General features: G+C 39.7%; 1 protein-coding gene across 1 annotated transcript in view; it reads left to right on the top strand.

The window, feature by feature from the left end:
* LOC126267109 (facilitated trehalose transporter Tret1-like) overlaps nucleotides 1-14947 on the top strand; it is a 120346-nt gene that overhangs the window by 45805 nt on the left and 59594 nt on the right. The window lies entirely within an intron of this gene.

Raw genomic sequence — 14947 nt, forward strand, 5'->3', positions numbered from 1 at the left:
CCCGAACCTCTTCTCATTATTCATATAAATATAAACATACAATCACATTTCTCATATAGCATCATCTTATTGATCATAAACGTATCTCAACAGCATAATACGCATTGTCGTCACAATAATAGCATCATAACACCTCAGTCAAATCTCAAAAACGTCATAGATTTCTGTGATAATTTCAAAACCTAAAAAAAATTCTGTGTCATCTACCTCAAACACACTTAAAAAAAATCATGATTCCATAGCAAATACATCATTCAAAGCTCTCATAGTAACACAATGGTTCCAAAAAAATATGAACAGTTCACAAAGAACAGACAAAATACAATTTCATTCGTATTAATTAATTATACCATGTAATTACATAAATATATGTAACAGAATGTAGTAAAAAATGTTTGTTTCACTCAGTTAAATGAACAGATAGCTGTGTAAATCTGTGTTAGAGAAATATGGTACTGATGTGTGAAGTTGTATAAGCAAATAACATATTAACTAGGGATCCTAGCGCTTACCACACGCTTAGTACACTAAGTAGGAGTGTACCCCCTGAGGATAAATGTAATTATACCCTCAGATGTTACAGATTACAGCAATAGAATGAAATGTATCACCGAAAACCTTCTTTGTATCTTTGTAATTCAAATATATTAAAAGTTAATGTTAAAGTACAAAAATTAATCACTCAAATGCATGTCTTTTAGCGCTAAACTGTGCGTCTTGCTGTGAGATAATTTCTGTCATTACTTGACGGTAAACATGTGCCAAATATCGTAGTTATCGTTCTTTGTAAGCATAGTTCTGCAGAAGTCAATGTACTTACCTAATGATAAACAAAACTGAAATGCTTTGAGTATAGATACCGTAGTTATTTCATACATTACCATTACCAAAGGAGTACTGTACTGTAACGTATTGTTGTGTAACGAAAAATACCTGTCACATTGTAGCTATACCACAAAACGTACTACTAAAACATGTTTTACTTTCCAGGATAATACAGAAAATCTGGGCAGATATAAAACAGTTACAGCCCAAAAGCAACAATGTAAATTGTGTCACTCAGTAGTAGTGTAGTGATATAATCATGCAGCTGTCAAGTAAACCAAATACTAAGTCATCTGTAATCTCACAGAAAGCACTTTAAATCCATAATGTCTTTTCAAGTAAACCAAAATGTTGCATCAAAATCTCATTAGCAGGATATGTTCCAAATATGTAAGCCTTATATCGTTATGTAATCATGCAAGAATGTACACAGAATAATACTGTGTCATCTGTTCACTATAAAAATGCATTTGTTTAAAGTCTAAATAAGTTTCCTAGTTTCTTGCCTGGATAGTTGACTACTAAGCATACACTCCTGTAAATGGAACAAAGAACACATTGACACCGGTGTGTCAGACCCACCATACTTGCTCCGGACACTGCGAGAGGGCTGTACAAACAATGATCACACGCACGCCACAGCGGACACACCAGGAACCGCGGTGTTGGCCGTCGAATGGCGCTAGCTGCGCAGCATTTGTGCACCGCCGCCGTCAGTATCAGCCAGTTTGCCGTGGCATACGGAGCTCCAACGCAGTCTTTAACACTGGTAGCATGCCGCGACAGTGTGGACGTGAACCGTACGTGCAGTTGACGGACTTTGAGCGAGGGCGTATAGTGGGCATGCCGGAGGCCGGGTGGACGTACAGCCGAATTGCTCAACACGTGGGGCGTGAGGTCTCCACAGTGCATCAATGTTGTCGCCAGTGGTCGGCGGAAGGTGCACGTGCCCGTCGACCTGGGACCGGACCGCAGCGACGCACAGATGCACGCCAAGACCGTAGGATCCTACGCAGTGCCGTAAGGGACCGCACCGCCACTTCCCAGCAAATTAGGGACACTGTTGCTCCTGGGATATCGGCGAGGACCATTCGCAACCGTCTACATGAAGCTGGGCTACGGTCCCACACACCGTTAGGCCGTCTATCGCTCACGCCCCAACATCGTGCAGCCCGCCTCCAGTGGTGTCGCGACAGGCGTGAATGGAGGGACGAATGGAGACGTGTTGTCTTCAGCGATGAGAGTCGCTTCTGCCTTGGTGCCAATGATGGTCGTATGCGTGTTTGGCGCCGTGCAGGTGAGCGCCACAATCAGGACTGCATACGACTGAGGCACACAGGGCCAACATCCGGCATCATGGTGTGGGGAGCGATCTCCTACACTGGCCGTACACCTCTGGTGATCGTCGAGGGGACACTGAATAGTGCACGGTACATCCAAACCGTCATCGAACCCATCGTTCTACCATTCCTAGACTGGCAAGGGAATTTGCTGTTCCAACAGGACAATGCACGTCCGCATGTATCCCGTGCCACCCAACGTGCTCTAGAAGGTGTAAGTCAACTACCCTGGCCAGCAAGATCTCCGGATCTGTCCCCCATTGAGCATGTTTGGGACTGGATGAAGCGTCGTCTCACGCGGTCTGCACGTCCAGCACGAACGCTGGTCCAACTGAGGCGCCAGGTGGAAATGGCATGGCAAGCCGTTCCACAGGACTACATCCAGCATCTCTACGATCGTCTCCATGGGAGAATAGCAGCCTGCATTGCTGGAAAAGGTGGATATACACTGTACTAGTGCCGACATTGTGCATGTTCTGTTGCCTGTGTCTATGTGCCTGTGGTTCTGTCAGTGTGATCATGTGATGTATCTGACCCCAGGAATGTGTCAATAAAATTTCCCCTTCCTGGGACAATGAATTCACGGTGTTCTTATTCCAATTTCCAGGAGTGCAGTTGCATGTTAACAGTTTCTAAATGTGGGAAAGTGCACCAGTAACGTGAAGTGAATTTTTTTTTGGCAAAGACTAAGTTAAAAAGCACATTATCTTTCAATATAGGGCTTTACATGTGAAATGTGGTGTAAACCTTTCCTCTTCTAGTACACAATTGTCTGTGGTATACATCAGATTCTGTAAGGTCCATTGTAAATCAGAAAGGCTTTATGACTCAAGTGTTTCTTCTTACGCGACAATGGACGAGCTTTAATGAGAACTTTCTGACCAATATATAGTTTCTTTGCATTTGCGTTACAGTGTACTTTTCTCCTTTTTCTGCATCAGAATTTATGTTTTTAATAGCCAAACCAATTATGTCTTTGTGTCGAAGTTTACGTATATTTGCAACTGGTACAAGCTCTCTGATTCTGTTTGGTGTTTCTTCATTCTTCAGTACAAGAACAGGTGGCAAAGCAGTGGAATCATAAGGCATTAAATTGAGCACAGTTTGAAATAGGTGTAAATATCTGTTGCAATACTGATGCTTTCTGCGACAATAAAGTCTGCAAAGCTTATTGATTTCTTTCGTAATTCGTTCAGACGGGTTACAGTGTGGTGAGTACAATGAAATAAAAACAGGTTTGACTTTACGATTGCGAAGCATGCATGACGAAACAGCAGATCAGAATTAAGGTCCATTATCTGAAATGATATTACTAACGTGTACAACTTCACGTAAGAAATTTTTAACAAAGGCGATGGATAGAGACCGTACAGTGGCTTTATGTAACGGTGTGAAAGAAAAAAAAAATTTGAAGTAAGTTCAACAGCGACTAAAACGTACAAAAATCCATTCGATGTTCTGACAAGAGGTCCCAAGAGATCAACAGCAGCAAATTCTTTTAATTTAAAAGGAATGATAGGAAGCAATGGAGCATGATTTGAGATAGTAGATGGTTTAGCTTTTTAATGAAGTTTACAAATAGAGAAGACTCTTCGAATTCTCTTTTCCCTATTGTTAAAGTAACAAGTCGTTTGAAGAAAATGATCACATTTTCGTGGACCAAAATGTGGTTAGCTGAAATAAATGTACCAAAGAGCTTATTAACAAAATCGTCAGGGGTCTTGTCATCAACAGTGCACTGTTTGAAGAGTATGATGTTACTAACCAGATAATAATGCCGAATCTGCATGTTTGTTCTTTCATCCCTTTTACTTTTGATGTCTTTCCAAATAGTATCCTTATCTTGTTCATAAGCAATGTCTTTTAAAGATGTAGTGATGATTTTTCAAAGGCTACTTACTGAATGTAAAGAGTACTGAATTTGTTTTCGAGGTTAGCTTCTGTGTTGCTTTTCTCAAGCCCAGCCGGTGTACGTGACAGTGTGTTCGCAACAATGTTCTTCTTGACTAGAATATAGACTATTGTGAAGTGGAATTCTTGCAGAAACAATGCCCAACGTTTTAACCTGTCGTGATTTAGTTTTTAAGACCTACTAAATTGTAATGCACGATGATCACTGTATACTTTTACATATTTACCAGAAAGAAAGAAACGGAATTTTTTAAATGCCTAAACGCTAGGTCAAGCTTCACTTCAGTATGGTTCAAAAAATAGTTCAAATGGCTCTGACCACTATGGGACTTAACATCTCAGGTCATCAGTCCCCTAGAACTTAGAACTACTTAAACCTAGCTAACATAAGGACATCACACACATCCATGCCAGATGCAGGATTCGAACATGCGACCGTAGCGGTCGCGCGGTTCCAGACTGAAGCTCCTAGAACCGCTGGGCCACCAGCGGCCGGCTTCTAATTCAGTAACGGAAATTTTTTTTCAGGTTTTGTTAGCACTCGGCTGGCAAAAGCAATGGTTTTATGAACAGTAGTGTCATTTCCTATGGCTTCTTGAAATAAATGGGCACCAAGACCGACTTCAGAAGAATCTGTGCTAAGGCAGAAATCTTGTGATAGATCTGGATGAACTAGTATTGGTGCGTTAAGTAGCGATTCTTTCAAAGAATTGAGTTCCAACTGTGCCTGTTCGTCTCAGTTGCAAATAGTATTTTTTCCAGTGAGAGAACATAGTTTTGGTGTAACCAGAATTAGCATATTCAGAAAACAACGGTAAAAATTTACGAGACCTAGATAACTGCGGACTTGTTTTTTTGTGGATGGAACTGGAATGGTTCTGATTGCTTCTAACTTTTCAGGATACGGCTCAATGCCTTCAGAAAAAATAATGTGTCCCAAAAATTTCACCTTTGACCTACCGAATTCAGACTTTTCCAAGTTAACTGTATTTCCAGATACTACGAAATTACATAATGTACTGTTGAGGATGCGATTATGTTGTTTCCATAAGGCTTCTGCTATTAGAATATCGTCTACATATAAGGTGATCTGACGTTTTAAGAACTCAGGTAATATGGAATTTAGCCCACGAATGAATGCTGCCGATGAAATGTTCAAACCAAAAGAAGTTACAGAAATTTATAACAAACGACGAAACAAAGAAAAGCTGTGTATTTTCTACATTCTGGATGAAGTTCAATCTGATAAAAGCTGGATCTGAGATCAACAGAAGACAACACTTTTACACCATTAAAGTTTTAAAGAAGTTCTTCCAACGTCTGCGGCCTGTCTGTTTCAGGAATGATGATAGTATTGATTTGTTTCGAATCTAAGTCGAGCATGATCGAACCATTTTTCTTCTCAACAACATGAAATGAATTGTTGTATGAGCTTACTGCACGCTCAATAATGCCCTCGTCAAGCACAGATTGTATTTCTGTTCTAGCACTGTCCATATAATGTGCCAGAATTACGTATGGTCTAACGCAAAATTTATTATGCTCACGAACATGAAATTGGCATTGAAATCCCTTGATTGTTCCTGTTTTGTGTTGTTTGAATTTTATTCTGAATTCACTCATTAGTTTGAAATACATCGTCGATGTCGTCCTCGTCAATACTTGCAGAGTGATTGTTAGTGTCAAGTTCCGTCAAAAGTTCCTAACTGTTGTCTAACAAGAGGTAAAGCCGATTAATTTCCTTGTCATGGTTTGAGAGCCAATCTTCAAATTTGAAAGCTATTGACTTACCTTCTTTCTCTAAACTTATTTCAGCATCGTGAAAGTTTAAGATTGCTTTGTATTCATTCAAAAAGTCTACTCTCAATATAATTTCTGTCGACAATAATGGAACAAGAAAGTTCATAGTGAATCTGTGGCTTTGACAAAAGAATTCTAAATTAGTTTGTTAGTGTACATCTACACTTTTTCCAAAAATTTCGCCTTGTAATTTAATCTTACGTAAAGGAGGTGTGGGGCAATCGTTCGATTTGTTGCATTTGCTAAAAACTGTTTCACTAATTACTGAAATGGGACTCCCAGAGTCAAGTACTGCCGTAAATTTTACGTCATTTACTGTGATGTGAATTACAGGATATGCAATGTTGTTGTGTTTTACGTCGTGTTCCTAGAATAAGATGTTCCTAATGTCTTCCATTTTTACGTAATTACTAGCCACGGCAGCTGTATCGTCAGCTTCTTAACCCTCTAAGAGTGAATTTTTATTAGTTACATACAAAATATAAAAATAATTTTATTAATTCACTTATAAGTTGCAGTTTACATTTTATAACATTTATTACAACCAATTTCTCCAATTAAAACATACTCATTATTCACAATATTATGTAAATAGACAATATTTTGACATAAAGTTATTATTCATTGTTCACATAAAATTGCATTTTTCTTAGTTTTCAACGTGTGACAAACAAGAAGCATAATGAACGCCACTATGTTCCTTACAAATGTTAGTTTTACACTTAGTGCATGCCATAGCACTTTTCCTGTGTTTATTATATGGACAATAATTGCATCTTCTTCTTTTCCCTGAAACAGGCAGTTGGTTCGGCAATATGACATCCTTTTGAACACCACATCTTTGCATGGCATCAACGATTTTCTTTGGAAGATTAGGGATCTGAATACGAAGTTCCATTAGTGGTCTTACCATTTCCTCTGCTAAATCTCTTACGAAGAAACGCCATTTATCACTTCTAAAACTATGGTATGTCAGATGTTGGGCAGAAAATAAAATTTCACTGTTCATTGCTGCGACCTCCATCATATTCATCCATAATGCAAATGGCCATCTTCTTGTTTGTCTCTTGCAAGTGTAATAACAAATTTTCTGGTTGATTTGATCTACTCCACCCTTCATACAGTTATAGAACAATATTATATCTGGTTTCTTTTTTCCATGAGTTTCATCAATGTTTCTGTCATGATGCATTGTGCTAATGAGAACTGCCGCCTTTTTCTTTTAGGGAACATAAATCACCATAGTAATGTCACCTCCAAATGCAAACAAAGAGAAATGAATCGCTCTTGAGGCAGATGGTTTCATCTCATTAGGAATTTCTGGTTTATTTTGTTTCATTGTTCCCACCACTGTAATTTGCTTCTGAAGCACCTCTTCTGCCAGATGCACACTAGTAAAGAGGTTGTCAATAGTAATATTTTTTGATGATTCTTCAATGCTTTTAGCAAAATCTTTCACCACATTCAATCCAAGATTTTTCTGAATAGGTTCATGGAGCTTCCTTCCCGTGTAAACAATTCCATCTAAAGCACATGCAGATGTTGTTGTTGTTGTTGTCTTCAGTCCTGAGACTGGTTTGATGCAGCTCTCCATGCTACTCTATCCTGTGCAAGCTGCTTCATCTCCCAGTACCTACTGCAACCTACATCCTTCTGAATCTGCTTAGTGTACTCATCTCTCGGTCTCCCTCTACGATTTTTACGCTCCACGCTGCCCTCCAATGCTAAATTTGTGATCCCTTGATGCCTCAAAACATGTCCTACCAACCGATCCCTTCTTCTAGTCAAGTTGTGCCACAAACTTCTCTTCTCCCCAACCCTATTCAATACCTCCTCATTAGTTACATGATCTATCCACCTTATCTTCAGCATTCTTCTGTAACACCACATTTCGAAAGCTTCTATTCTCTTCTTGTCCAAACTAGTTATCGTCCATGTTTCACTTCCATACATGGCTACACTCCAAACAAATACTTTCAGAAACGACTTTTTGATACATAAATCTATATTCGATGTTAACAAATTTCTCTTCTTCAGAAACGCTTTCCTTGCCATTGCCAGTCTACATTTTATATCCTCTCTACTTCGACCATCATCAGTTATTTTACTTCCTAAATAGCAAAACTCCTTTACTACTTTAAGTGTCTCATTTCGTAATCTAATTCCCTCAGCATCACCCGATTTAATTTGACTACATTCCATTATCCTCGTTTTGCTTTTGTTGTGGTTCATCTTATATCCTCCTTTCAAGACACTGTCCATTCCGTTCAACTGCTCTTCCAAGTCCTTTGCCGTCTCTGACAGAATTACAATGTCATCGGCGAACCTCAAAGTTTTTACTTCGTCTCCATGAATTTTAATACCTACTCCAAATTTTTCTTTTGTTTCCTTTACTGCTTGCTCAATATACAGATTGAATAACATCGGGGAGAGGCTACAACCCTGTCTCACTCCTTTCCCAACCACTGCTTCCCTTTCATGCCCCTCGACTCTTATTACTGCCATCTGGTTTCTGTACAAATTGTATATAGCCTTTCGCTCCCTGTATTTTACCCCTGCCACCTTTAGAATTTGAAAGAGAGTATTCCAGTCAACATTGTCAAAAGCTTTCTCTAAGTCTACAAATGCTAGAAACGTAGGTTTGCCTTTTCTTAATCTTTCTTCTAAGATAAGTCGTAAGGTCAGTATTGCCTAACGTGTTCCAACATTTCTACGGACTCCAAACTGATCCTCCCCGAGGTCTGCCAGTTTTTCCATTCGTCTGTAAAGAATTCGCGTTAGTATTTTGCAGCCGTGGCTTATTAAACTGATAGTTCGGTAATTTTCACATCTGTAAGCACCTGCTTTCTTTGGGATTGGAATTATTATATTCTTCTTGAAGTCTGAGGGTATTTCGCCTGTCTCATACATCTTGCTCACCAGCTGGTAGAGTTTTGTCATGACTGGCTCTCCCACGGCCGTCAGTAGTTCTAATGGAATGTTGTCTACTCCGGGGGCCTTGTTTCGACTCAGGTCTTTCAGTGCTCTGTCAAACTCTTCACGCAGTATCGTATCTCCCATTTCGTCTTCATCTACATCCTCTTCTATTTCCATAATATTGTCCTCAAGTACATCGCCCTTGTATAAACCTTCTATATACCCGTTCCACCTTTCTGCCTTCCCTTCTTTGCTTAGAACTGGGCTGCCATCTGAGCTCTTTTGTTATTCATACACGTGGTTCTCTTCTCTCCAAAGAGCTCTTTAATTTTCCTGTAGGCAGTATCTATCTTACCCCTAGTGAGATAAGCTTCTACATCCTTACATTTGTCCTCTAGCCATCCCTGTTTAGCCATTTTGCACTTCCTGTCGATCTCATTTTTGAGACGTTTGTATTCCTTTTTGCCTGCTTCATTTACTGCATTTTTATATTTTCTCCTTTCATCAATTAAATTCAATATTTCTTCTGTTACCCAAGGATTTCTAGCAGCCCTCGTCTTTGTACCTACTTTATCCTCTGCTGCCTTCACTACTACATCCCTCAGAGCTACCCATTCTTTTTCTACTGTATTTCTTTCCCCTATTCCTGTCAATTGTTCCCTTATGCTCTCTATGAAACTCTGTACAACCTCTGGTTCTTTCAGTTTATCCATGTCCCATCTCCTTAATTTCCCACATTTTTGCAGTTTCTTCAGTTTTAATCTACAGGTCATAACCAATAGATTGTGGTCAGAGTCCACATCTGCCCCTGGAAATGTCTTACAAGTTAAAACCTGGTTCCTAAATCTCTGTCTTACCATTATATAATCTATCTGATACCTTTTAGTATCTCCAGGATTCTTCCATGTATACAACCTTCTTTTATGATTCTTGAACCAAGTGTTAGCTATGATTAAGTTATGCTCTGTGCAAAATTCTACCAGACAGCTTCTTCTTTCATTTCTTAGCCCCAATCCATATTCACCTACTATGTTTCCTTCTCTCCCTTTTCCTACACTCGAATTCCAGTCACCCATTACTGTTAAATTTTCGGCTCCCTTCATTATCTGAATAATTTCTTTTATTTCATCGTACATTTCTTCAATTTCTTCATCATCTGCAGAGCTAGTTGGCATATAAACTTGTACTACTGTAGTAGGTGTGGGCTTCGTATCTATCTTGGCCACAATAATGCGTTCACTATGCTGTTTGTAGTAGCTTACCCGCATTCCTATTTTCCTATTCATTATTAAACCTACTCCTGCATTACCCCTATTTGATTTTGTGTTTATAACCCTGTATTCACCTGACCAGAAGTCTTGTTCCTCCTGCCACCGAACTTCACTAATTCCCACTATATCTAACTTTAACGTATCCATTTCCCTTTTTAAATTTTCTAACCTACCTGCCCGATTAAGGGATCTGACATTCCACGCTCCGATCCGTAGAACGCCAGTTTTCTTTCTCCTGATAACGACCTCCTCCTGAGTAGTCCCCGCCCGGAGATCCGAATGTGGGACTATTTTACCTCCGGAATATTTTACCCAAGAGGATGCCATCATCATTTAATCATACAGTAAAGCTGCATGTCCTCGGGAAAAATTACGGCAGTAGTTTCCCCTTGCTTTCAGCCGTTCGCAGTACCAGCACAGCAAGGCCGTTTTGGTTAACGTTGCAAGGCCAGATCAGTCAATCATCCAGACTGTTGCCCCTGCAACTACTGAAAAGGCTGCTGCCCCTCTTCAGGAACCACACGTTTGTCTGGCCTCTCAACAGATACCCCTCCGTTGTGGTTGCACCTACGGTACGGCCATCTGTATCGCTGAGGCACGCAAGCCTCCCCACTAACGGCAAGGTCCATGGTTCATGGGGGGAGGCATGCAGATGTAGCATCACATAACCAAAATATTTTTATGCCATACTTGGCTGGTTTAGAGGGCATATACTGGGTGAAGCTGCGTCTTCCATGGAACGGGACTAGCTGTTCGTCAACTGTGAGCGAATCATTGGGAATCATTCTATTTCTACACTTGTCAAAAAATAGTTCCCATACATAGCGAACAGCTGCAAGTTTGTCATCTGGAGATCGAGCTTCACAGGTACGCCTGTCATCAAATCTAATCATTCTCCTCATCTCCTCCATTTTATTTACTGACATGGTGCCCTTATATGTAGGATTTGCCTTTTCATCCAAGAATATTTCTCTAATATGGACATCCCAACTCTTCTCAACACCAGTAAGCAGTAAAAGACCAAGAAAACCCTCCATATCAGCAAGCGAAACGTCTTTCCACGTTTTACCACATAAAGCAGCCGCTCTTCTGCCTTCAATATTTGTGCAGTTCATGATTTCCTCTAGTATTTCCTTGGAGATGAAATAGTCCCAAGCATCCTTAGGTTTACAGGTTTTCAAACCATGGGCTGGACCAGGTGCCTTCTTTACGATATTATTGACAGGCGTACGAAAAGTTGCAGATGGATCTAATTTCCAAATCGTTCAATTCCGACTAATGTATGTGTGGTCTTTCATACCTTTTTGTTGTGTTTCTTCATTTTCAGACTCTGAGGAAGTAGTATTATCGGAAGGACTGTCCTCTGCCTCAATATTCACATCTGAAGGTTCATTGTCTGATTCTTCACTACTTGCATCTTCAAAAATATTTCCTTCCTCGCAAGAATCATTTTCTTCAAACCAATGAGTCACGACACTTTCTAAATTAGCTGCATTGGCACATACTGACTCTCTTGCTTTGCGTGTCAAAGCCATAGCAAAAGGCGTGTCTCTCGAACAACAGCTTGTGCAGCACTGAACTAGTCATACTCATAACAATATGGGCCTTGCAGCAACAAACAAACTACCGTAACAATGAGGCTGACAAGAGCACCACAGAATAACAATACTATGCAATAATAAAACATTTGAGAGGAAAAAGGTCAATAATACACCGACATTGCGAGTATGTGAAATTAGTGTGTGTTATTTTTTGGTTGTACTATTACTACTACAGCTACTGCTGCTGTTGGCACTCCTGTTGCTGGAAATACCACTACAGTTATTGTCGAATTAATAATTGCTCCCAAACAAATGTTGAAGGCAATATAGGCTAAAGAACATTTATAAATGTGTGAGGGCTTGTGAAGCCCTGCTTATGCATTCACGGTGTATGGGTAAACATATTGAATTATACGAAAAACTTTAAAAGGTATCTCGTTCAGACTGGATAGGAGGAATGTCACAGTGCTAGTGAAAGAGTACTGGGAAGCAGTTTGAAATCAAACAAAAAATTACAGATTTTTTTTAAAAAAATGAAGACATATAAGGGCCTCGGAGGCCCTGTATATGCATCCTAGGGTTAAGCAAATGCGGATGACTTCTGGGCGGCTGTATGGGTTTGAATGGTGCTGATTCTTGTGCAATATGTTTTCAAAATATTTGACAGGACAGGAGAATCCAGATTGTTCAAAGCGTTTCATCCTTATGATGCTATGTTTTACTCGGACTTGAGTAGCTTCAGACCAGTATGCTGAGACAATGGCAAATGGCTGATCGCATTCTTACAGCTAGTTCATTCTCTAAGTAGCTACATATAAATTGTAATCTGTGCTCTAATGAACAGTTGGGAGGGAAACAATGGGAGAATTGAAGCCATGATTGTGGTGAATGTCGTTGCCAGAATTCTTAAACGTTTTGAATTTACGTGTAGTAATGAACAGCTTATAGTCAAAGTCATCGTGTCGGCGAGTCGCAAATCGGTCATTGTTACGTCGTGGTGGCGGTTCTACCTCAGTATTCGGTGCACCATGCCAATTTCTTTCATAATTTCCGAAATGCCCTGTGTTATTATTTTGTGGCTTTTCAGTATTTCTAAGTCCCTCTTCCCGTGTTGGAGAGCGAGTCTCCGCTGAAATATGTAATTATGAAATTACTTGAGCCAACTGATCTTGTACTTCCCGGATTTCTGTTTGAACTATGTATTGATTTGATTCTGATTTTGTTTAAAATCCTTAATTTGTTCATACTCTTCTGTGTCAGTAATGGCTACCGGTCTCGTGTCATTCTGATCACCATCTACCTTTGTAGATAAGTTAGTGCACTGATCCGAAAGTTCAGCTACTATCTCCAATAATGAACTGATTTCCTCCATGTGTTTTTCTGAACCACGTTTTAGAGCATCTACTGTGTCCTTTAAGTTTTCCTGAGCTTTTGCAAGTTGCGTAACCGAATCTGTAGATGCAACTGAGTCAATTTTATTTGCAAGGTGTCGTGATTTTCATGAACAATAGTTTGCAGTTCTTTTATAGCTACTTCGTGATTCTGTAATGTATTTTTTTTGGCGTGAAAAAATAGGTTGAAAATGTTCAAAAGTTTGTGTTATTACGTATTTACAGATTTTTTGACGTTTAGATTAAATTTTAAGTAACTCCGCAGTTAAACCTACACGCGTTTTTTCAAGCGTTTGTTCCATTAGGTCTAACTTTTGAAGCTGTTGCTATGTTTGTCTCTGATTTTATTTCATTTGTTGCATTAATTTCAGTAATAATGTATTAGTGTCCGGAATCTGTTCCTCTATGCTTTACGGTAGTACATTTGCACCGGCAACATTCGCTTTTTGAAAAGCAGAAAATGTGTCTTGACTTAACTGAGAAAATGGTGAGGACGCAAAGCCTGAGTCTACGGTATTTGCAAGATGGTGTCCTGTCATTTCGAATTCCTGGGGCGAGCTGTTGCTGACCAGTCGATCTACAGTACTAGCCTGTTCACTAATTGTTTCACTGTCTACACCATTATTTGCCGTCTGGTCCACTTACCAATGCACAATTCCCAAATTACTACTTTGAATGTCTGTTAATTCATTACACGCTGGTGCTGATAAGCTACGCTCGTCGTCACTATCGTTTCTCAATTTACTTTGAAGCCTATTATTACGTTTTTCACACGCCATAATTGTCACGTATTTCCCACGATAACAAGAAAAGCACAATTTGAAGAGCAAAGATAAGAAAACACATTAACATGGCACTGAAAATAATATCTAATTAATTACAAGCACAGCTGCGAAATACTTGGTGCAAATCTACATACATGTCACAACTGTTTTACAGTACAACAATGAAAAACTGCAACCACAAAGGAAATTCTTTCTACTAGCAATAAACAATATGTTGTTGTTGTCTTCAGTCCTGAGACTGGTTTGATGCAGCTCTCCATGCTACTCTACCCTGTGCAAGCTGCTTCATCTCCCAGTACCTACTGCAACCTACATCCTTCTGAATCTGCTTAGTGTATTCATCTCTCGGTCTCCCTCTACGATTTTTACCCTTCACGCTGCCCTCCAATGCTAAATTTGTGATCCCTTGATGCCTCAAAACATGTCCTACCAACCGATCCCTTCTTCCAGTTAAGTTGTGCCACAAACTTCTCTTCTCCCCAATCCTATTCAATACCTCCTCATTAGTTACGTGATCTATCCACCTTATCTTCAGCATTCTTCTGTAACACCACATTTCGAAAGCTTCTATTCTCTTCTTGTCCAAACTAGTTATCGTCCATGTTTCACTTCCATACATGGCTACACTCCAAACAAATACTTTCAGAAACGACTTCTTCATACATAAATCTATATTCGAAGTTAACAAATTTCTCTTCTTCAGAAACGCTTTCCTTGCCATTGCCAGTCTACATTTTATATCCTCTCTACTTCGACCATCGTCAGTTATTTTACTTCCTAAATAGCAAAACTCCTTTACTACTTTAAGTGTCTCATTTCGTAATCTAATTCCCTCAGCATCACCCGATTTAATTTGACTACATTCCATTATCCTCGTTTTGCTTTTGTTGTGGTTCGCCTTATATCCTCCTTTCAAAGCACTGTCCAATCCGTTCAACTGCTCTTCCAAGTCCTTTGCTGTCTCTGACAGAATTACAATGTCATCGGTGAAACTCAAAGTTTTTACTTCTTCTCCATAAATTTTAATACCTACTCCAAATTTTTCTTTTGTTTCCTTTACTGCTTGCTCATTATACAGATTGAATAACATCGGGGAGAGGCTACAACCCTGTCTCACTCCTTTCCCAACCACTGCTTCCCTTTCATGCCCCTCGACTCTTATGACTG

The sequence above is a fragment of the Schistocerca gregaria genome, chromosome 4 (assembly GCF_023897955.1).
Source record: "Schistocerca gregaria isolate iqSchGreg1 chromosome 4, iqSchGreg1.2, whole genome shotgun sequence".
Classification (NCBI taxonomy): domain Eukaryota; kingdom Metazoa; phylum Arthropoda; class Insecta; order Orthoptera; family Acrididae; genus Schistocerca; species Schistocerca gregaria.